The sequence below is a fragment of the Schistocerca nitens genome, chromosome 2 (assembly GCF_023898315.1).
Source record: "Schistocerca nitens isolate TAMUIC-IGC-003100 chromosome 2, iqSchNite1.1, whole genome shotgun sequence".
Taxonomy (NCBI): domain Eukaryota; kingdom Metazoa; phylum Arthropoda; class Insecta; order Orthoptera; family Acrididae; genus Schistocerca; species Schistocerca nitens.
This window is the reverse complement of record NC_064615.1, coordinates 819297875-819320986: the sequence shown is the minus strand read 5'-3', so window position 1 is coordinate 819320986 and position 23112 is coordinate 819297875. Positions and strand designations below refer to the sequence as shown.

At 42.3% G+C, this 23112-nt stretch overlaps 1 protein-coding gene across 2 annotated transcripts in view; it reads right to left on the bottom strand.

Annotated features, from left to right (window-relative positions):
* LOC126237076 (uncharacterized) overlaps window positions 1–23112 on the bottom strand; it is a 512284-nt gene that overhangs the window by 53424 nt on the left and 435748 nt on the right. The window contains exon 1 of one of the 2 annotated variants that reach the window (XM_049946871.1): window positions 9165–9272. The exons of the other annotated variant lie outside the window; for it this stretch is intronic. The gene's annotated coding sequence lies outside the window, so the exon portion shown is untranslated. Of the gene's footprint in view, window positions 1–9164; window positions 9273–23112 lie in introns of those variants that run through there. 2 annotated transcript variants of the gene reach the window in all.

The following is a 23112-nucleotide window of genomic DNA, read 5'->3' as shown; positions in this document are numbered from 1 at the left end:
GCTCAGAGCCATTTGAACCATTTGATAAATTTATAGTTCTCCATCATTCCTGAAAGTATTTAACATCATAACGCTATCACACTAGATATTCGATCGCGAACATGCATGGATGCATAAAGAAAGGAGAAAATGTAGAAGGGAATTAATTTGGGCAATGCGACGTGCTCCATACGCCTACCATTAAACTTGTAATCGGATGTTCTTGTAGACAGTGTCTTGATCGTGCAACCTATGATACGTGATATATATATACACGTGAGTCCCAGAGTGGCTGAGACTGACCTGACGGCGTACAACTATGTGAAGGTGTAACTTTTAAAACAATGCTGCTAATCGTGCCGATTGCAGCGTCTCGTTTCGACCTGGCAGACGACCGGGCGTAGGGAGCAACGTGGCGCTCTGGTTGCCGCTGTGCCAGCTGCTCGGGCGTCAGGTCGGGATGGCAGGCCGGCACTCCTGCGAAGGTCGTCCGCGGGACACTTTCGACAGCGCCCGCAGGTCGGACGCCACAGGGCGAACCTGCGCTCCTGACGCAACGCCGCTCGCCGAACTTGCGAAACGCGACGCACTGGCACGCACCGACACCCGTGATCCTCTGCCGTGTTCGAGTAAACCGCGAAACCGCGCGAACCTTTCCTGGCACCGCAGTCACTGACAGCGGCCGCATCCGGATGACCACGAGAATCCACCACATGGACGGCCAATGCACGCTAGCCCACTACGCATGTAAAACTCACTTCTAAGCTGTTGGCGCTGTACACCAGCATACAGTAACCCGCAGGAGACACCGCCTCTACCCTTGGCAATGGTCGCAACTCAGCGACGAAAAAGTGTCCGAAAGTTGCTTCAGGTATACCACATTCAACCGAAGCCACTCACTGCTGATTAGACACCGTAGAGCTACCGAATTGTGAGGGTGATTGTGAAGATGCTGACTGTTACCTTTAAGTAACTGTTCGAAATAGCCCTAGACGTGTTCAGTGGGACTAGCGGTCAGTAGAACTGATATAGGATGCCTGAATGTTCTTAAAATCTGGAACATGACTGTTTTCGTATTGGAAGATGAGAATGTCCACAGGTTAGTCTTCATGAAGGTGTAGAAAAAATGGAACCGAGAATTTTAAAATAAACGTTATTCATGCTAACCTAAATGAGTGAACCAAAGTCTCTTCTTCCTGTGGCCTGTATACAGCTGTCACCACATCCCACACAGCTGTCGCAATCGCTTTCTATGAATTCTTTCCTGTCTTCTATTTCTCTTTTTTTTTACAGCCTCCTGCACTCCATCGTCCCTGAGGATGCTATATCGAGATATTCCTTGGCCATCTGTCATTCCAGGCCATCTGTCATTCCAGATGAGTTGCCGGTCCTCCATTCTATCTGTGGTGCTTTGGAGAAAACGACATTATGTTTGCAGAGACGATGATTGACTTACCGTGTTATTTTTTATTTTTGAGTCACTCACTTCTCATGATACAATCATAACCGATTTCAGAGTTCAAAGGCCAGTTTTAGATGCTACAAGAGTCAACAAAAAAAGCTCAATTGAAGATCTGAAACCAGTGTAATTATCTTCACTAGATCTACTTGCAAGCTTAGTAAAGTAGTATTACAATGCATTCGCTTCCTACCTATATTTGATGCTTTGTTGCGTCTGGATCATTTCCCTAATCGTTGTATTTCTTAAATGGTCTCTCCGAGTTACTCGACACGATCTTATGACGTATTTCATATCTACAATTCTCAATTTATTTCTATTTTTTACAGTAAGCTTCCGGAACTAGCACCCTTATGACGTTATAGGCTCCACAATACTTCTGTGGAGCATCTTCTTTACTTTCCAACTTATCTTAGAAGAACATAACGGAGAGTTTAGCTTCTGGAGTGCAGCTTCCCCAAGGCCTACACGTTGCTCTGTTTCTCATTTACTTCTTCCTTCTTCCTATAGGATGCTAGCCAAATATTTAAATTTTTTACATGCCTTGATGTGCGGGCCTTCTACTGTTATGTTTCCAACATTTTCTCCACTGCATAGGCATTCACTCTTTTGAAAATTTACATTCAATCCCGTTTGTTGTATTCTTCTAATAATTTCCTTAGCTTGGAAAGTATCATGGTCACAAATCCTTAAGCAAGCATTGTCGGTCAGAGAATTTCTCTTGGGTTTAGGAAAATAACACAACAGTAGCAACAGCCTTAAGCTGCCCCGTAACATTTAAATTTGCGTATTGCTCGTCTACTTCATCAGTGCAGTAAATGCCAAGAACCTACCGGTTATAAAAACTTTGTTTACGTGTTTGGGGTAAGGCCAATCATCAGAATATCTGTCGAAGAGAAACATCACGATTACCATATAAGCACAAATTGTAGATGACGCTTTAAATGTAAATCACATATCATCCGTCCTCTTCACCGATCGCCATTCCCTGATCATCTGCGAAGAAGGTGTCAAAAAAGGATCGTTTATCTTCTGAATACGCATTCCTACTCCACAAGTCTAAGGCTATCTGGACGTATATTTTAAACAATGTAGGAGACAAGTAGCATCCCTGTTTCAACCCTCTTGTGATTCTGAAAGACTGTGACGAAATTCTGTTCCCCAATTTGATTATACATTCTGAAAACTTGAAAAGGTTGCATAAACTTCTCACATATGCCTTTACAAGTTCACTCCCTTCCCTCACGACTTCAGTTTCTTCAGCGGCACTGTGCAGTACGCCTTCTCGAAATTTATGAACACTAAATGGCTACTAGGACCCACATCAAGGAACGAAAACCGCCACAAAACTTCACAGAATCGCCTCTGGCCGGATTTACACCCCCGCAATGGGTTAAACGTCTCACTGAGACGCCGGTGGACTCGACGCCTTACATTTGGAAAGCGTCAAAAGTTGGGACTTGTCGACCCATCTCTATGTGCCGTTCTGAAATACCATTTTGCGGGGTACCGGATTCCAGATGCCCATTTCATGCAGTTCCCTTTGCAGTGTGTGTTCGGTAACTGGTTGACATAGACCTGCAGTCACTGACTGCAGCAATTCCTGTCAGGTCCTATGAGAGACTGTCCCTCATAAGATCTGAAAAATGTTATTTTATCTTGATTGCTAGTTCAGGGCACTTTTAAATGTGTATTTGTTTGCGTTTGGCTAATGATAGATTCTATCACCTGTACAAGGCCTGTTAATTATTTTTTCCCCCTTTGATGCTTCACGAACTGACACAATTTTATCCCCCGTTTCCGCAGTTTCTGTACACATTCATCTGCGCATTTCCTGTCTTGAAATACTCATGGATTTTAAGTCAGATTGTACTTTAAGTATTACGTGCTCACGTATTTAGAGCTGACATAATCTCACACTTTGTTCATGCACTTTAAAGAAATGCAAACGGTCTATGCTGTTAGGTAGCTTTGTTATTATTAGGTCGTCCAACGCTCGAGATCACTTGCTTTTAATTCACAGCAGCGGATTCAATTCCCCCCCCCCCCCCCCGCCCCTCACCCGTAGCCAACCATCTCCCATTTCATCATCCCTTGCACGTAACAAGTGTATTATTAGTGTTCTATTATTCTGAATGTGAACTGTGCCTATTTCTAATTCTGAATCATCCCTTTAATTAGATTAACTGATGTTTTATATTACTGCAGTTGTTGGGTAATTGGTATACTTAATATTTTGTCTCTCGATATTTAAAATACGAACCCAGTGCCGGTACAACCCAGTCAGCTGACGGTATGAATTGGTAAATTGTAACGGCGGATCGCTATCACCTGAGTTACCACTTGATATGGTTGAATTAAGTTCATGTCTGGCATATGAACTTGTTTGTCTATGTATCTGAGTAGATTTACATTTAAACTGTTATCTGCAATTTGTGCTTATATGGTAATCGTGATGTTTCTCTTCGACAGATATTCTGACGATGGGCCTTACCCCAAACACGTAAACGAAGCTTTTACAACCAGTAGGTTCTTGGCATTTACTGCACTGATGAAGTAGCCGAGCAATACGCAAATTTAAATGTTACAGGGCAGCTTAAGGCTGTTGCTACAGTCGCGTTATTTTCCTAAACGCAAGAGAAACTCTCACCGACAATGCTTGTTTAAGAATTTGTGACCATGCATGCCTTCCATGAAGGCTCTGCCAAATTAACAACACGCCTCAAAACAAATCGTAATCTTAGGCTCTTTCTCCTCGCCGCAGCACGCCAGAACGAACAGTAATTGGAGTCGGTTATATAACTAGTGGTTACAACCTACAGCCATGGTATGACACTGGGCCACATTTTTGTCGAGTTACATAAGGAGAGCCGGCCGGTGTGGCCGAGCGGTTCTAGGCGCTACAGTCTGGAACCGCGCGACCGCTAAGGTCCCAGGTTCGAATCCTGCCTCGGGCATGGCTGTGTGTGATGTCCTTAGGTTAGTTACGTTTAAGTAGTTCTAAGTTCTAAGGGACTCAAAAAATGTGTGTGAAATCTTATGGGACTTAACTGCTAAGGTCATCAGTCCCTAAGCTTACACACTACTTAACCTAAGTTATCGTAAGGACAAACACACACACACACACACACACACATGCCCGAGGGAGGACTCGAACTTCCGCCAGGACCAGGCGCACAGTCCATGACTGCAGCGCCCCCGACCGCTCGGCTAATCCCGCGCGGCTCTAGGGGACTGATGACCTCAGAAGTTAAGTCCCATAGTGCTCAGAACCATTTGAACCATTTTACTTAAGGAGAACAGATACCAATGCTGCGATTCGCAAATGTTCATAGCTTAAAGTGTGGAAGTCTAAAGAAACTGACCACTGACCATACGTACACAAATGCAGCTAAAGCCGGCCGCGGTGGTCTCGCGGTTCTAGGCGCGCAGTCCGGAACCGTGCGACTGCTACGGTCGCAGGTTCGAATCCTGCCTCGGGCATGGATGTGTGTGATGTCCTTAGGTTAGTTAGGTTTAAGTAGTTCTAAGTTCTAGGGGACTGATGACCACAGCAGTTGAGTCCCATAGTGCTCAGAGCCATTTGAACCATTTGAACAAATGCAGCACTGTATGTGCACGCGCGCGCGCGCTTGTGTGTGTGTGTGTGTGTTTTGTTCTTCAGCGTAGCTCTAGAAAGCGTAGAATGATTTCACCCAGTAGCTTCTATCGTATATGATTTAATGCTTGGGGAAAATAGTGTTGAGGTAAAACATCCCTATCACCCTCAGATGTGGGATGCAGGTGTGAAGGGAGTGGCCGAGCGGTTCTAGGCGCTACAGTCTGGAACCGCGCGATCAATAGTTTTCGGGGCTCTGGGCTAGTTAGTAACAGTCCAAATAACACTGGAGAATTCGATGTGAGGTTAAGTTTGTTTTTAGTCCTGATGCAATTTAACTGCTAGTGGTGAGGGTTCGTTTGTTTTTACACTAAAAAAGATTTATTTGGTTTTCCTGTCAGGTATAGAACCGCGATAAATAAGCAACCGGGCAACACTGGGCAATCATAAAAATAGTGGACTTTGAGCAAAACCCTGAGGCATTCTGAAATATGCAAATTGGAGCACTTCAGTCAGATTTCATACTAGTTGACGTTGCGAAAAGAACTTCTGCTTCATATTTAATTTACTGTTATAATAATGCCGCAACTTATGTAAAGATAATACAGTCAAAAGATTTCGTTTAATCAAGGAAGATACCTACTGCCCCAACTTATAATTAAGCCTCGTGAGTGCCTCACAGACAAAACGCATACTTAACACTATAGATAAGCTGGCAGAGATGGAAAGATTATAACAGGGTACAAATATACTGAAATTGGCAACAAATCATTCGTATCGCTATACAATAAAAAATAATGTGGGTCTATTGAGGCTCAAAATGAGTAATACAATTTGAACTCAATAGCTAGCGTACTGAATGGACCTCGAAAATCTTACGACTCATATATTGCTTCCCTCTTATAGTCCTAACGTTCAGTTGACAATGTGCTGCTGCAATGAACTCATTTCTCGCCCACGACGGCCGAGAGCGCGTGCAGTCTGTCACTGCTGCGGACGCGGCTCTGTCACCTGAGAATTTCGTAGGCCTAGGAAAGGCAGAGAAACAAAATCTGTTGCAGACCGTGAGGCTTTCTTGGGTCATTCAATCGTCAGAATCTTGCGGTGAAATGTGACTGAAATGATTTACAGCTCTATTACAAATCTTGTTTCTCGTAATGGGATACGTACGTATAGCGCTACAGACGGGGCCTCGGCTCTTCCTCTAGCGGTACGACGTAACAAGTATATGCACAAGAAGCTACAGCGGCTAGTGTGCTCCTTTTGTACGGAGCTGTTCCCGACCGCAACGGCCGTTGTTTCTAAGGTAGCTAACACACAGACATTAACCGCAGTCAACAGAAGAATTAAGCAGTATTATCAATATCGTATTTAAAAATTTTCAATATGCAGGATCACAAAATATTACTGTCTAAAATATTATCCATTACATGATAAAAAACCTTGCAAAACCTACAATCACTACCAAGTAGCAACTAGCAGTTACATTGTGGCTCCTATTGTAGCCATCTAATTAAGCCAGAATTCGTTACACTTCAATGACTCTGAAAGTGAACTTACAACAAAATAGTACACAGGGTGTCACAGGAAAAATGGCTCTGAGCACTATGGGACTTAACACCTGAGGTCATCAGTCCCCTAGAACTTAGAACTACTTAAACCAAACTAACCTAAGGACATCACATCCACGCCCGAGGCAGGATTCGAACCTGCGATCGTAGCGGTCGCGCGGTTCCAGACTGAAGTGCCTAGAACCGCTCGGCCACAACGGCCGGGTGGTGTCACAGGAGGGATGGCCAATAATCAGGGACGTCAATGTGGGCTGTAAAATCCATATATTTCGAAACTGTGAAACAAATCTCTTCTACTGTAAACTCTTTGTTTTCTATATTTTAAGTGGTAGTACGGACTATAACAAGAAAAAAATTCCTGTACACATGGGCCTTATAACGCATACTGTAAGAGCTATGAGCACTTGTTTATCTTCGCAAATGCGAAACAAATTTTTTTACTGAACAAGTGCTCACAGCTCTCAGGGCGTGCATTTTTGAGCCTTTGTTTACTAGAGAGTTTTATTGTTTTGTTTTGGTCCGTACTACCTCCTCCCAAAACATGGAAAGGAAAGACCATGCAGGAGAAGACATTTATTTCACAGTATCAACTATGAAATAGTGCTCATAGCTGTTAAGGTATGCATTTTAGAACCCATATTTGCCAGACACTTTTGCTTTGAGTGATTGTCCCTGTGATATCCATGGATACTGACGATCGATCCCGAGACACCCTGTATGTTTTTGAAAGCAGTTACATAGCTTCTGGAGGTTGTGGAGTGGTTAGGATAATGGACTCGCCTGAGCTGGTATGAAAACCCACTATGGACATCCTGATTAACTCCTCAAACCGTGTTGTACCTCTGCTTTTTCTGCCTCCAACGTAGCAATGAATCACATCGATATCTGAATATTACATATATTCCGTCACATACAATAAAGTAGGGCAAATGTTCACATTATTCTCCGTGCATTCTTTTGTCTTCCTTTCTTCGAAAATGGAGAAGTTGCGGAAGAAGTTAGCTGTAATTCGTCACTATAAAGCAAAGAGACGCTCTTTTTATCTGGTCCGCCATTATCAGATTATCCTCAATCACAAGAATGCAAATGGAAGTGGCAGCGTATTTAGTAGTACTATAAGAGAAGAAATATATCTAAACGCAAGTGCAGACTCGAAACAATGTTATGAACCTACGAAAATAAAAACAGTCAGGTAATTTGTAAAGTTATCATTTGTTTTCTGTGTGTTACTAATGAAAAAGAATTTTATCTTTCCTGAGCCATCTTCACACAGGACCAACGAAGTTCAAATGGCTATAAGCATTATGGAACTTAACATCTGAGGTCATCAGTTCCCTAGACTTAGAACTACTTACACCTAACTAACCTAAGGACATCACAACACACATCCATGCCCGAGGCAGAATTCGAACCTGCGACCGTAGCAGCAGCGCGGTTCCGGACTGAAGCGCCTAGAACCGACGGCCACAGCGGCCGGCACCAACGAAGTATTTTATTGCTGTGGTATTCCAAGACTCAAGTCAGAGGCGACACGGTATATATATATATATATATATATATATATATATATATATATATAATTAAAAAAATATTACTAACTGTTCATACGAAAGACTTAATGCAGCAAAAGGAAAAGACTGAAAGGAAGCAAAAGCTTGGATGACTCCTTTGAAGAAAATTTCGGTGTGCTGTTTGAGCTTTGATGACGGCATCGACCCTAAATGTTGCAATTCAGTAACTAAATACGATGAGATCCATTCATAATTACTCTATATATCAAGTGATACGGTACTAAAGGGTGGCGTATGAAGGAACTGTTTATTCATGTTGGATTGAATTTTCCTAATATGAGCCGAACGCAAATATTTGTATTTTTAAATTTCTGGTTGGCATGTAATATTACAGTCAGTTTATATTACGTTTGACACACACACACAATATAGACGAAACTAGCACCATCCGGAACAATCTTAAGAGAGTAGTGATTCGAAAGCCCTGGTGATTGTTTAACCCTAATTGAACGAAATTAAAAAAAAACGCCTTTTTAATTTTCAAATTTTTCTAAAATTTATAGTCACATGACAAAAGTTAATTCATTTGCCGTAACTACGGGCATTTATAAATAATCTTTTAGCGCTACGAACGGTGGTCTAAGAGCCATTTTCTTCCTGTTCGACCCGTCGCAAGACAGTAAATAGAATCGAGTCATTCTGATAAATTTTCAACACATAAGCAGCAGCACGATAAAGAACACGTGAATTCATTTTTTCCGACGCGAAACAGCACCAATTCATGCATGACAGTCAAAACTTGCTCTCAGATCTAACTTCACGCTATTTTCCCCACCGTGCCGCCTCTGTTCAGCGGTACCGGTTACTGCTCTCAGTTTCGTCTCGTCACGGTATAGCGGAAATATGTGGAGGTTTAGCAAGATAACACAGAGTCTTACGCTGGAATACGTGCGTCCACGGCAACGGCGCGACGCCTTCTGGCAGTTCCCGAGCCGGCTACCGCGTGCCGGCGGACTGCGCGCATGCGCACTGTTGGCTGCACCTACCTGTTGTGGGTGCGGGTGCGGTTGCAGCGGGAGACTGGCCACCGTATCCGTCCGCTACCTGGCGTCGTGGTCTGCCGGCGGAGCTGCGCCGACTGAGCTCTCGCCTCTGCGGAGGGTAGCCTTTGAGGGCCCGACGGCCGGGTCTGCGTCACGGAGCGCCGGCCAGGGGCTTCCCGCGTTCCTGGCCCCCGCGGACGTTGGCGTCAGCGGCCCTCCCCACCAAACCCTACCTGAGCGAAGGGGCTCCGAGACTGGGTACAGCACGTTGCCGCCGGACAAGAACGGACAGGGGAGCATGTCACGCCGTTATGACGTCTCGACAGGAACGTGTCGCCACGGGCGGACACGAACTGCGCAACTCAGAAAATAAAGCGAAAGGGTCAGCTAATCCCTCTACACAAAATCCAGAACTTGCACTTCAGTTAAAGGAACATATAGGCCTATATACAGGGTGTTATAAAAAGGTACGGCCAAACTTTCAGGAAACAGTCCTCACACACAAATAAAGAAAAGATGTTATGTGGATATGTGTCCGGAAACGTTTAATTTCCACGTTAGTGCTCATTCTAGTTCTGTCAGTATGTACTGTACTTCTTCGATTCACCGCCAGTTGGCCCAATTGAAGGAAGGTAATGTTGACTTCGGTGCTTGTGTTGACATGCAACTCATTGCTCTACAGTACTAACATCAAGCACATCAGTACGTAGCATCAACAGGTTAGTGTTCATCACGAACGTGGTTTTGCAGTCAGTGCAATGTTTACAAATGCGGAGTTGGCAGATGCCCATTTGATGTATGGATTAGCACGGGGCAATAGCCGTGGCGCGGTACGTTTGTATCGAGACAGATTTCCAGAACGAAGGTGTCCCGACAGGAAGACGTTCGAAGCAATTGATCGGCGTCTTAGGGAGCACGGAACATTCCAGCCTATGACTCGCGACTGGGGAAGACCTAGAACGACGAGGACACCTGCAATGGACGAGGCAATTCTTCGTGCAGTTGACGATAACTCTAATGTCAGCGTCAGAGAAGTTGCTGCTGTACAAGGTAACGTTGACCACGTCACTGTAGTAGAGTGCTACGGGAGAATCAGTTGTTTACGTACCATGTACAGCGTGTGCAGGCACTATCAGCAGCTGATTGGCCTCCACGGGAACACTTCTGCGAATGGTTCATCCAACAATGTGTCAATCCTCATTTCAGTGCAAATGTTCTCTTTACGGATGAAGCTTCATTCCAACGTGATCAAATTGTAAATTTTCACAATCAACACGTGTGGGCTGACGAGAATCTGCACGCAATTGTGTAATCACGTCATCAACACAGATTTTCTGTGAACGTTTGGGCAGGCATTGTTGGTGATGTCTTGATTGGGCCCCATGTTCTTCCACCTACGCTCAATGGAGCACGTTATCATGATTTCATACGGGATACTCTACCTGTGCTGCTAGAACATGTGCCTTTACAAGTACGACACAACACGTGGTTCATGCACGATGGAGCTCCTGCACATTTCAGTCGAAGTGTTCGTACGGTTCCCAACAACAGATTCGGTAACAGATGGATTGGTAGAGGCGGACCAATTCCATGGCCTCCACGCTCTGACCTCAACCCTCTTGACTTTCATTTATGGGGGCATTTGAAAGCTCTTGTCTACGCAACCCCGGTACCAAATGTAGACACTCTTCGTGCTCGTATTGACGGCTGTGATGCAATATGCCATTCTCCAGGGCTGCATCAGCGCATCAGGGATTCGATGCGACGCAGGGTGGATGCATGTATCCTCGCTAACGGAGGACATTTTGAACATTTCCTGTAACAAAGTGTTTGAAGTCACGCTGGTACGTTCTGTTGCTGTGTGTTTCCATTCCATGATTAATGTGATTTGAAGAGAAGTAATAAAATGAGCTCTAACGTGGAAAGTAAGCGTTTCCGGACACATGTCCACATAACATATTTTCTTTCTTTGTTTGTGAGGAATGTTTCCTGAAAGTTTGGCCGTACCTTTTTGTAACACCCTGTATACATTATCTGATGATAAAATTGTATCCAGACACCTATTAGTCAACTTTAACACTGGGTGTGTCCACACTTCGCCTTTATGTCGTCTTAAGCTCTACTGGGGCAACTTTCAGTTAGGTGTCTGAATATCTGTGGAGCAGTGGTGGTCCATTCTTCCTCAAGAGCTTGTAACAGAGAAGATAGCGATATGGGACGGTGGGGTATGGGGAGACGTCGACATTCTAATCCCAAATGAGTTCCACTGCATTCAGGTCTCAACTCTGGGCAAACCGGTCATTCCAGGAATGTTACTGTCAACAAACAATTGCCTGACAGATGCTGTTTTATGACACGGTATATCGATAGTAGGAAAAGGAAGGGAAGGAAACGTAGTAGGTGAATATGGAATGGGAGTAAGGAATGAAAGAGGAAGCCGCTTGGTTCAAGAATCATAAAAGAAGGTTGTATACATGGAAGAAGCCTGGAGATACTGGAAGGTATCAGATAGATTATATAATGGTAAGACAGAGATTTAGCAACCAGGTTTTAAATTGTAAGACATTTCCAGGGGCAGATGTGGACTGTGACCACAACCTATTGGTTATGAACTGTAGATTAAAACTGAAGAAACTGCAAAAAGGTGGGAATTTGAGGAGATTGGACCTGGATAAATTGAAAGAACCAGAGGTTGTAGAGAGCTTCAGAGAGAGTATTAGGGAACGATTGACAAGAACGGGGGCAAGAAATACAGTAGAAGAAGAATGGGTAGCTTTGAGACTAGAAATAGTGAAGATAGCAGAGGATCAAGTAGGTAAAAAGACGAGGGCTAATAGAAATCCTTGGGTAACAGAAGAGATACTGAATTTAATTGATGAAAGGAGAAAATATAAAAATGTAGTAAATGAAGCGGGCAAAAAGGAATACAAACGTCTCAAAAATGAGAGCGACAGGAAGTGCAAAATGGCCAAGCAGGGATGGCTAGAGGACAAATGTAAGGATGTACAGGCGCATATCACTAGGGGTAAGATAGATACTGCCTACAGGAAAATTAAAGAGACCTTTGGAGAAAAGAGAACCACTTGCATGAATTAGGAGATATGATACTGCGTGAAGAGTTTGACAGAGCACTGAAAGACCTCAGGAAAAACAAGGCCCCGGGAGTAGACAACATTCCATTATAACTACTGTCAGCATTGGGAGAGCCAGGCCTAACAAAACTCTACCATCTAGTGAGCAAAATGTATGAGACAGGCGAAATACCCTCAGACTTCAAGAACAATATAATAATTCCAATCCCAAAGAAAGCGGGTGTTGACAGATGTGAAAATTACCGAACTATCAGTGTAACAAGCCACGGCTGCAAAATACTAACAAGAATTTTTACAGACGAATGGAAAAACTGGTAGAAGCCGACCTGGGGGAAGATCAGTTTGGATTCCGTAGAAATGATGGAACACGTGACGCAATACTGACCCGACGACTTATCTTAGAAAATAGATTTAAAAAAAGGCAAAGCTACGTTTCTAGCATTTGTGGACTTAGGGAATGGTTTTGGCAATGTTGACTGGAATACTCTCTTTCAAATTCTAAAGGTGGCAGGGGTAAAATACAGGGAGCGAAAGGCTATTTACAATTTGTACAAAAACCAGATGGCAGTTATAAGAGTCGAGGGACATGAAAGGGAAGCAGTGGTTGGGAAGGGAGTGCGACAGGGTTGTAGCCTATCCCCGATGTTATTCGATCTGTATATTGAGCAAGCAATAAAGGAAACAAAAGAAAAGTTCGGAGACGGTATTAAAATCCATGGAGTAGAAATAAAAACTTTGAGGTTCGCCGATGACATTGTAATTCTGTCAGAGACAGCAAAGGACCTGGAAGAGCAGCTGAACGGAATGGACATGGTCTTGAAAGGAGGGTATAAGATGAACATCAACAAAAGCAAAACGAGGATAATGGAATGTAGTCGAATTAAATCGGGTGATGCTGCGGGAATTAAATTAGGAAGTGAGACGCTTAAAGTAGTAAATGAGTTTTGCTATTTGGGGAGCAAAATGTGATGGTCGAAGTAGAGAGGATATAAAACGTAAACTAGCAATGGCAAGGAAAGCGTTTCTGTAGAAGAGAAATTTGTTAACATCGAGTATAGATTTAAGTGTCAAGAAGTCGTTTCTAAAAGTATTTGTATGGAGTGTAGCCATATATGGAAGTGGAACGTGTGCGGTAAATTGTTTAGACAAGAAGAGAATAGAAGCTTTCGAAATGTGGTGTTACAGAAGAATGCTGAAGATTAGATGGGTAGATCACATAACTAATGAGGAGATATTGAATCCAGTTTAGTACTGGAGGGCAGCGTGGAGGGTAAAAATCGTAGAAGAAGACCAAGTGATGAATACACTAAACAGATTCAGAAGGATGTAGGTTGCAGTAGGTACTGGGAGATGAAGAGGCTTGCACAGGATAGAGTAGCATGGAAAGCTGTATCAAACCAGTCTGTGGACTGAAGACCACAACAACAACAACATATTGCCATGCCGATACTAATAGACAACGTCTCCGAACTGTTCCTACGCTGTGTGCGGAATACAGTGTTGCACAATGTGTTCACATCGTCCCGCACATATCGTTTTCTTAATTGCGAGGATGGGACAACAACTTAACCACGATAAACATCCCCATATTGTAACATCAGCTTCTCTATACTTCACTTTTGGCACCACATATGGTGACACGGTAATCTTCTCTATACATTCGCCAAACCCAACACTTCGATCGAATTACCACAGATTACACCTGATTCACCTATCCAAATCACCAGTGGATAGCGACGTGGTCTAGGGGGGTCTTGTCACGGTTCGCGCGGCTCCGTGTGTGTGTGTGTGTGTGTGTGTGTGTGTGTGTGTGTGTGTGTGTGTGTTGTCCTTAGGGTAAGTTAGTTTAAGTTAAATTAAGTAGTATGTAAGCCTAGGGATCTATGACCTCAGCAGGTTGGTCCCATAGGAACTTACCACAAATTTCCAGTTTTCCAGTCAGTAACTTTCTAGTGGCGCCGCTCTTTTCACCACCCCACTCGATGCTTAGCCTAACTGTTAGATCATCGTATCCGATTCTTTTTAACTCTCTATGCACAGTCGTTGTGCTAGTTGGACTGCTGGCAACATCTGGAGGTCACTTGGGATTCCTTCTGGTAATTTCAGGCAATTTGTTACACTCACCCTTCGAAACGCTCGATGGTCCCTGTCCGTTAGTAAGCTATAAGATATCTGCCTGATCTCGGTTTAGCTGTGGCTGTATCTTAGCGTTTCTCCTACAATCACCTTACCAATGGTCGGGCATCTTGATAAGGGTTGTCCGTGATAGACCTTTTCTGCTGACAACAAAAGACTCTCCGACTCCGTTTACATTGGTGAGTTCGCCTCTCGTGACATTTAATTTATTTTTTATTTTACACGTCTGGTTCCGTAGGATCAAATTGAGCAGCAAATCTCCAAGGTCATGCCAGTACATGAAATTACAAAATAAAAGTAATAACAGATAAAATAAAATGTTTATGAACCCAAAAAAGACAACCCATAAGTTTATGTAAACGCAGTCAACAATATAACACAGGAATCAGCTTAATTTTTCAAGGAACTCCTCGACGGATGGGAGTGACCCATGAGGAAACTCTTCAGTTTCGATTTTAAAGCGCGTGGATTACTGCTAAAATTTTTGAATTCTTGTGGTAGCTTATTGAAAATGGATGCAGCAGTATACTGCACACTTTTCTGCCCAGGTGTCAAGGAAGTGCGATCCAAACGCAGATTGGATTTCTGTTTATTATTAACTGAGTGAATAATCTGATACTGCTAACAAGATGCAACAGTTAAGAATGGAGAGGCCAATGTTAGATATTTTTTCGGTCATCGTTCTTCTGACTGGTTTGATGTGGTCCGCCACGAATTCCTCTCCTGTGCTAACCTCTTCATCTCAGAGTAGCACTTGCAACCTACGTCATCAATTATTTGCTGGATGTATTCCAATCTCAATCTTCCTCTACAGTTTTTACCCTGTACAGCTCCCTCTAGTACCATGGAAGTCATTACCTCAAGTCTTAATAGATGTCCTATCATCCTGACCCTTCTCCTTATCGGTGTTTTCCACATGTCACTTTCCTCTCCGATTCTGCGCAGAACCTCCTCATTCCTTACCTTATCAGTTCACCTAATTATCAATATTCCTGTGTAGCACCACATCTCAGATGCTTCGATTCTCGTTTTCTCACAGTCCATGTTTCACTACCATACAATGCTGTACTCCAGATGTACATTCTCAGATATTTCTTCTTCAAATTAAGCCTCATATTTGACATTAGTAGACTCCTCTTGACCAGGAATGCCCTTTTTGCCATTGCTGGTCAGCTTCTGATGTCCTCCTTGCTCCGTCCGTCATTGGTTATTTTACTGCCTAGGTAGCAAAATTCCCTAACCTCATCTACTTCGTAACCATTTCTCCTGATGTTACGTTTCTCGCTGTTCTCATTTCTTCTACTTCTCATTACCTTTGTCTTTCTTCCATTTATTCTCAAACTATACTCTGTACTCATTAGACTGTTCATTCCGTTCAGCAGATCATGCAATTCTTCTTCACTTTCACTCAAGATAGCAATGTTATCAGCGAATCGTATCATTGATATCCTTTCACCTTGAATTTTAATTCTACTACCGAAGCTTTCTTTTATTTCCATCATTGCTTCCTCCATGTACAGATTGAACAGTAGGGGCGAAAGACTACATGCTTGTCTTACACCCTTTTTAGTACGAGCACTTCGTTCTTGGTCGTCCACTCTTATTATTCCCTCTTGGCTGTTGTACATATTGTATATGACCTGTCTCTCCCAATAGCTTACCCCTACTTTTTTCAGAATTTTGAACATCTTGCACCATTTTACAATGTCGAACGCTTTTTCCAGGTCACAAATCCTATGAACGTGTCTTGATTTTTCTTTAGTTTTGCTCCCATTATTAACCGCAACGGCAGAATTGACTGTCTCGTGCCTTTACCTTTGTTAAACTGATCGTCATTTAGCTCATCCTCAATTTTCTTTTCCGTTCTTTTGTACATTATTCTTGTAAGCAACTTGCATGCATTAGCTATTAATCTGATTGTGCGATAATTCTCGCACTTGTCAGCTCTCGCCATCTTCGGAACTTTGTGGATGATGCTTTTCCGAAAGTCACATGGTATGTCGCTAGACTTATACATTCTGCACACCAATGTGAATAGTCGTTTTGTTGCCACTTCACCCAATGAATGAGTCTTCCAAATCTCTTTTGAACTCTGATTCTAATACTGGATCCCTTATCTCTTCTAAATCAACTCCTGTTTCTTCTTCTATCACATCAGACAAGTCTTCCCCCTAATAGAGGCTTTCAATGTATTCTTTCCACCTATCCGCTCTATCCTCCGCATTTAACAGTGGAATTCCCGTTACACTCTTAATGTTATCACCCCTGCTTTTAATGGTACCGAAGGTTGTTTTGACTTTCCTGTATGCTGAGTCTGTCGTCCCGACAAGCATTTCTTTTTCGATGTCTTCACATTTTTCCTAGAGCCATTTCGTCTTAGCTTTCGTGCACTTCCTATTTATTTCATTCCTCAGCGACTTGTATTTATGTATTCCTGAGTTTCCCCTGGACATTTTTGTACTTCCTCCTTTCATCAATCAACTGAAGTACTTCTTGTGCTACCCATGGTTTCTTCTCAGTTACCTTCTTTCTACCTATGTTTTCCTTCCCAGCTTCTGTGATGGCCCTTTTTATGGATGTCCATTCCTCTGCAATTGTACAGCCTACTGAGCTACTCCTTATTGCTGTATCTATAGCCTTAGAGAACCTCAAGTGTATCTCGTCATTCATTAGTACTTCCGTGTCCCACTTATTTGCGTATTGATTCTTCCTGACTAAAATGTTAAACTTCAGCCTACACTTCATCACTACTAAGTTGTGGCCGGCCGCGGTGGCCGAGCGGTTCTAGGCGTTACAGTCTGGAACCGCGCGACCGCTACGGTCGCAGGTTCGAATCCTGCCTCTGGTATGGATGTGTGTGACGTCCTTAGGTTAGTTAGGTTTAAGTAATTCTACGTTCTAGGGGACTGATGACCTCAGCAGTTAAGTCCCATAGTGCTCAGAGCCATTTGAACCATTTTTTGAACCAAGTTGTGATCTGAGTCTATATCTGCTCCTGGGTACACCTTACAATCCAGTATCTGATTTTCGGAATTCTGTCTGACCATGATGTAATCTAACTGATATCTTCCCGTATCACGCAGCGTTTTCCAAGTCTACCTCCTCCTCTCGTGATTCTTGACCAAAGTATTTGCTATTACTAGCTGAAAATTGTTACAGAACTCAGTTAGTTTTTCTCCTCTCATGTCAGAATACTAAGACTAATGAACAGGAGTCGACAAGAGGTTCACGAACTTACTCCACAAATTGCCCGATGCGCCCGATTCTGAGCCAAAAATATCATTTTAGATTGGGAAGAGTTACCCCAAAATATAACATCATACGACGTAAGCGAATTACAATAAGCAAAGCAGAATACTTTTCTTATCGAACTATCACCTACTTCAGATACCGTTCGAATAGTAAAAATGGCAGCATTAAGTCTCTGAACAAGATCCTGAACGTGGGCTTTCCACAGCAGTTTACTCTTTATCTGAACACATAGAAATCTGAACTGTTCACTTTCACTATTCATATCCCCATTGTGTGAAATTAAAACTTCCGGTTTTGAATTGTGTGTTAGAAACTGTAAAAACTGAGTCTTACTGTGATTTAGCTCTAGTTTAGTTTCTACAAGCCATGAACGTATCTCCTGAACCGCTCTATCTGTAACAGTGCCAACGTTGAACACAACATCCTTTACTACTAAGCCAGTGTCATGAGCAAGCATAAATATTTTAGAATCGCCTGTAATACTAGAGGGCATATCACTTATGTAAATAAGGAACAGGAGAGGGACCAGCACTGATCCCTGGGGCACCCCCCCCCCCCCCCCCGCCCCCATTTAACCGTGCCGCACTCAGACCCCTCATCATAGCCATTCTCAGTATGTGGAGAACGACCTTTTGCTGTCTGCTATTAAAGTAAGAGGTGAATCAATTGTGAGCTACTCCCCTATTCCATCATGGCCCAACCTCTGGGGCAATATTTTGTGCTGAACACAATCAATCGCCTTAGTTAAAGCAAAAAGAATGCCTAGCCTTTTGTTTAATCCATCCAGTGCACCACAGAGAAAGGAGAATATAGCATTTTCATTTGCTAAACCACTTCTAAAACCGAGCTGTACATTTGATAGCAAATTATGTGAAATAAAAGGATCAATTATCCTTAGATACACAGCCTTTTCAATAACTTTAGCAAACTCTGATACCACAGAAATGGGTCTAAAATTGTCTACATTATCTCTTTCTCCCTTTTTATAAAGCGGCTTTACTACTGAATACTTAAATCGTTCGGGAAACTGACTGCTCTCAAAGGAAAAATTACAAATACCGCTAAGTACAGAGTTACCATGTGCAGCACAGTACCTTAGTATTTTACTAGGTACTCCATCATATTCATGAGAGTCCTTAGTCTTCAGTGATTTAATTATTGACTTAGTCTCCCCCTTATCAGAATCATAGAGGAGTATTTCAGGTATCAGTCTCGGAAAGGCATTCTCCAAGAGAGTTTTATGATTCCCTGTAGAAACTAAGTTTTTATTTAATTCACCAGCAATGCTCAGAAAGTGATTGGTAAATACTGTACATATACTATCGGTAACAGAAACATTTTTACTACAAACTGACTTTACATCGTCCGCTTTGTGCCGCTCACTAGACACTTTCTTCACAACTGACCAAATGGTTTCAATTTTATCCTGTGAATTAGCTATTCTATTTGCGTACCACTTACTCTTTGCCTTCCTAATAACGTTTTTAAGCACCTTAAAGTACTGTTTCTAATGGACTACTGTAGCTCGATTGTGAATACTTCTAACATTTTTATATAATTCCCACTTTGTTCTACAAGATATCCTTATCCAACTAGTCAACCACCTAGGCTGCCGTTTACTGCTAGTATCCTGTTTAGAACTGTCTAATGGAAAGCAGCTTTCAGAAAGAATGAGAAATATGTTAAGGAAAGCATAATATATGTTGTATTTAAGTATAATAGTTGTTTGAGTAAAAAAACCTTTTAGTGCTAAAATTTGTGCATCATGATCTGAAAGGCCGTTCACCCTTTTACGAACAAAATGCCCGTGTAGTAACGAAGAATCAATAAAAATATTGTATATGGTTGTGCTACTGTTCCCCTGCACTCTGGTTTGAAAAAACACGGTCTGCATCAGATCAGATGAATTAATATCTTCCGACATCCTTTTTCTTTCACAATCACATACAAAATTAATACTGAAGGCAGCACATATAATTGGTTTTTGGTACTACCTATAAAGTGAACCAAGAACCCTCTCTAGCTTGAGCAGAAGTGCTCGAAGTCTGAGTTAGGGGACTTATAAAAAAGGTTAGGTGACTTACAATCAAAAGTTTTGTTTCACTAAATTCAACTGCCCCTATACAACATTCAAATACCTGTTGAGTGCAGTGCTGTGATACGTCTATGGACTCAAAGGCAATTTTGTTTTTTAAATATACATGGCCACTCCTCTACTCCGCAAAGAACTCCTTAAAAACAGCCAGCTAATGTGTATCCTCGTAAAGGAAGCCTCTGAATTGTCGAATTATTTAAGTGGTGCCCCGGTGTACCTATAATGTCAGAGTGACCATCTATAAGCTGTTCACTAACTTTATCTCCAATACTTCGTATATTTTGATGGAATATGCTAATTTCTTCAATACTTGGATACCTGATCTCCTCTGAAGGGGATTCCTTTGTTAGAGGCACTTCTTTTAAGCAGGGATACCTTTCTGCTGACTTAAGTCTAAAAAAGATGCAGCTCTAACACCAACTACTACAGGAACTTTTCGATGAGTGATCCCACCCCCGCCAACTGCACTATCACCTGTCAGCTTTGCCAGTCTCCCCTTTCTATACGTATTGAGTTGCATACCATACCTAGTGAAACACTATCTATTGATAGACTCAACTGGCACCACTGCAATGTGAGCCATGCCCTCCGCCATCAGTGCCTTCTCCAGCCCAATGTTAACGCACCTAACAGCAGCATTAAGATGACGCTGAAACAGCTGCACGAAGTGTACATTAGTGGCAGCAGTTTGGGAAGCTATCTTTACTAGGTCACCACCTACATCATACTCCCAGTCCCTATCAAGACTATTCCCAGCTCCAACCACAATCACTATCTTATCCTCTTTCGTAAAATTCCTACATAACTCCTCTACGTTAACAGTCACCTGAACCAACCCTTCACTAGGCTTCACAATGCTGGTGACCTAGCACTCACTCCCCAACACTTCCTGCAACTGCTGGCCCACACCTCCACCTAGCAGCAGAATCTTCTTCTTTCTGTTAGAATTTGCAACTGTCTTAGGCTCCCTAACTGCTGCGTACTACTGCGCGTTTCCTACACCTACACCTACAAGAGACTCCTCTACACTAAACTCTGACAGTTGGTCAAATCTATTGGTTATACTCAAGGTACAACTGTCTGAATATCTCCTCCTCGTGGCTGCCTTCTTACCAACTGCCAGTTCCCATTCCCCAGCACCCTGCACCCTTCTCATCATATCTAGTTCCTCCTTAGGGTTCTGTAACTGCACTTGAAGGGTACACATCTTACGCTCCTGCTCCTCTGTCAACTTATTTCTGCTACAGATTCCGCATTTCCAGGAGAGGGTCTCGCTGGAATGCCCACTGGCTTCCCCATTGCATTCCCCCCAATGAAAACATTTTGAACACATCTCACACCGTACCCCGTTCTTCACAAACCTACGAGAAAGCCCACACTTCTCAATTAACAATTACTGAATAAACTACACGTCTACGTTACCTAAGTACAATTACTACAGCAGGACTATTAAAGGAACTAATAATAGTGATCTCGAATTTCGCTCTCTACTAAGAAAGCAACTACTTTTATTAATACTACTAAACACAGATAATACCAATACCACAAAAGCTTCGCACAATTTCTTGTCTAAAACCAAAAATTCAAGCGGCCACTGGAACACTCAACGAAAGTGTTACTGACATATTTCACTACAAACAATAGGAAACATCAGCTGAAAACTAGCGTACTAAATTTAATAAATGACTTCGACGCACAAACAACTCTATGAAACACAATGGGCGAAAGTTTCCGAACTTTATTAAACAGTTATTTCACCAGAAACAGCACGAGACACCAATGAAAACTACTAAATTTAATAAACGAGTAACAGTGCACAAACAACTTTGTCAGAACTTATGAACAGCTACAGCTGCAACTGCACGCCGCGAAATGTAAACACACTGTAATATTTGGATGAACGAATGGAAACAACTAAATTTAATATTCGAATGCAGACCACATCTACTGGCCAGTTCCGCATTACGTAAAGGTGTCCGGACACTTTTGATCAGGTAGTGTATTAGGGTAGCTGAGTCGTTTGCTCTTTGGAGAGCTCTTTGATTCGGCTCACCCTAACGTTTGCATTGTTGTGCGTTATTTGAGAAGAGTACTAAAAGACTCGAACAGTCGGCTAAATAGTGTGGACTGTTGTTTTTTTCCAGAAACTGACAAGAAAACCAAATCATCATCAGACACTAACGAAAACGCCTTGTCGATGTAGCCACCCTTCTCTGTCTCTCCCCATCCGTACCATTTGGTTGAAGTTGATATTCATTCCACTGATAACGCTTTCTAATATGGGTCTACTGGGTCAGCCTCTTGATAGTTTACTCAAACCTTTCCCTTCCGAGACTCTTACGACGGTTTACTATCTGTTCATTAGGTTTTCTTTTAGCCCATAATGTTTTTGTGGCTCTTCCCCATATCCACATCTGTACTACTACTAATTCTTTCTTTTTTTATTTTCCCAGAGTTCATCTTCCATAGGCATAGTTTAAAATGCTCCAAATAAATGTTCTTTATTAATTTATTTCTGGTTTCTATATTAAGGTAGTTGTTTGTTAATACATTATTCTTATGTTGAATGTTTTTTTAGTCATTGTAATTCTTTTTTGTCATCAGCTATTGTATTTCCCAAGTAGGAGTGTTCATTAACTTGTATTGGTATTTTATATCGCATCTTACTTGTCCGTGAGATTTATCTGTCACCATTATTTTAGTCTTGTTGGTGTTTATTTTCATTTTGTGATTATCTGCCGGATAATTTTTAACATTCAGTTCACGTCCTTTTCAGAATCAAGAAAAAAAGTCATTCAGAACAAGTGTAATGCCGAGATGGTGAAACGGATAGATTGGACTTAATGAAGTGTGTTTTGGACAAAGATTAAATGTTATAGTTAGCTTAAAACGACAGCTGAATATTCACTTGCAACTGATATTCATTATTATCTTTTTTAATTGTCACTAAACACTTTTCGTCATCCTTCCGTCATTTAAGGTAAGTGTAAGAAACTCTTTCTTTCCGACTGATACTACAGTCGTTCACAATATCTGAATTGACAACAGTTCCGCTATCCACTGTTATCACTATTTCTATAACAGTCGAAATTGGTCAATAGTGTAAAACAGATAATAATGACAGTCGATGGCAGATATGGCGTGCTCCCAATCCATCGAAAGTCGTCAACGAATATATGATGCAATAATTTGATTGTAATGTGGTGCTTTAGCTTCTTCCGATGTACTTGTTGAATAAGGAATGTATCTGACATAGAGTAGCAGTAAGAACAGAGTGAGTGAGTGAGTGAGTGTGTGAGTTTTAATAGGGTGGGGGGGGGAGTGAGAGAGAAAGGGGTCCGAAGGTGGAGCGGAATACTTCCCACAGCAGAGGAAA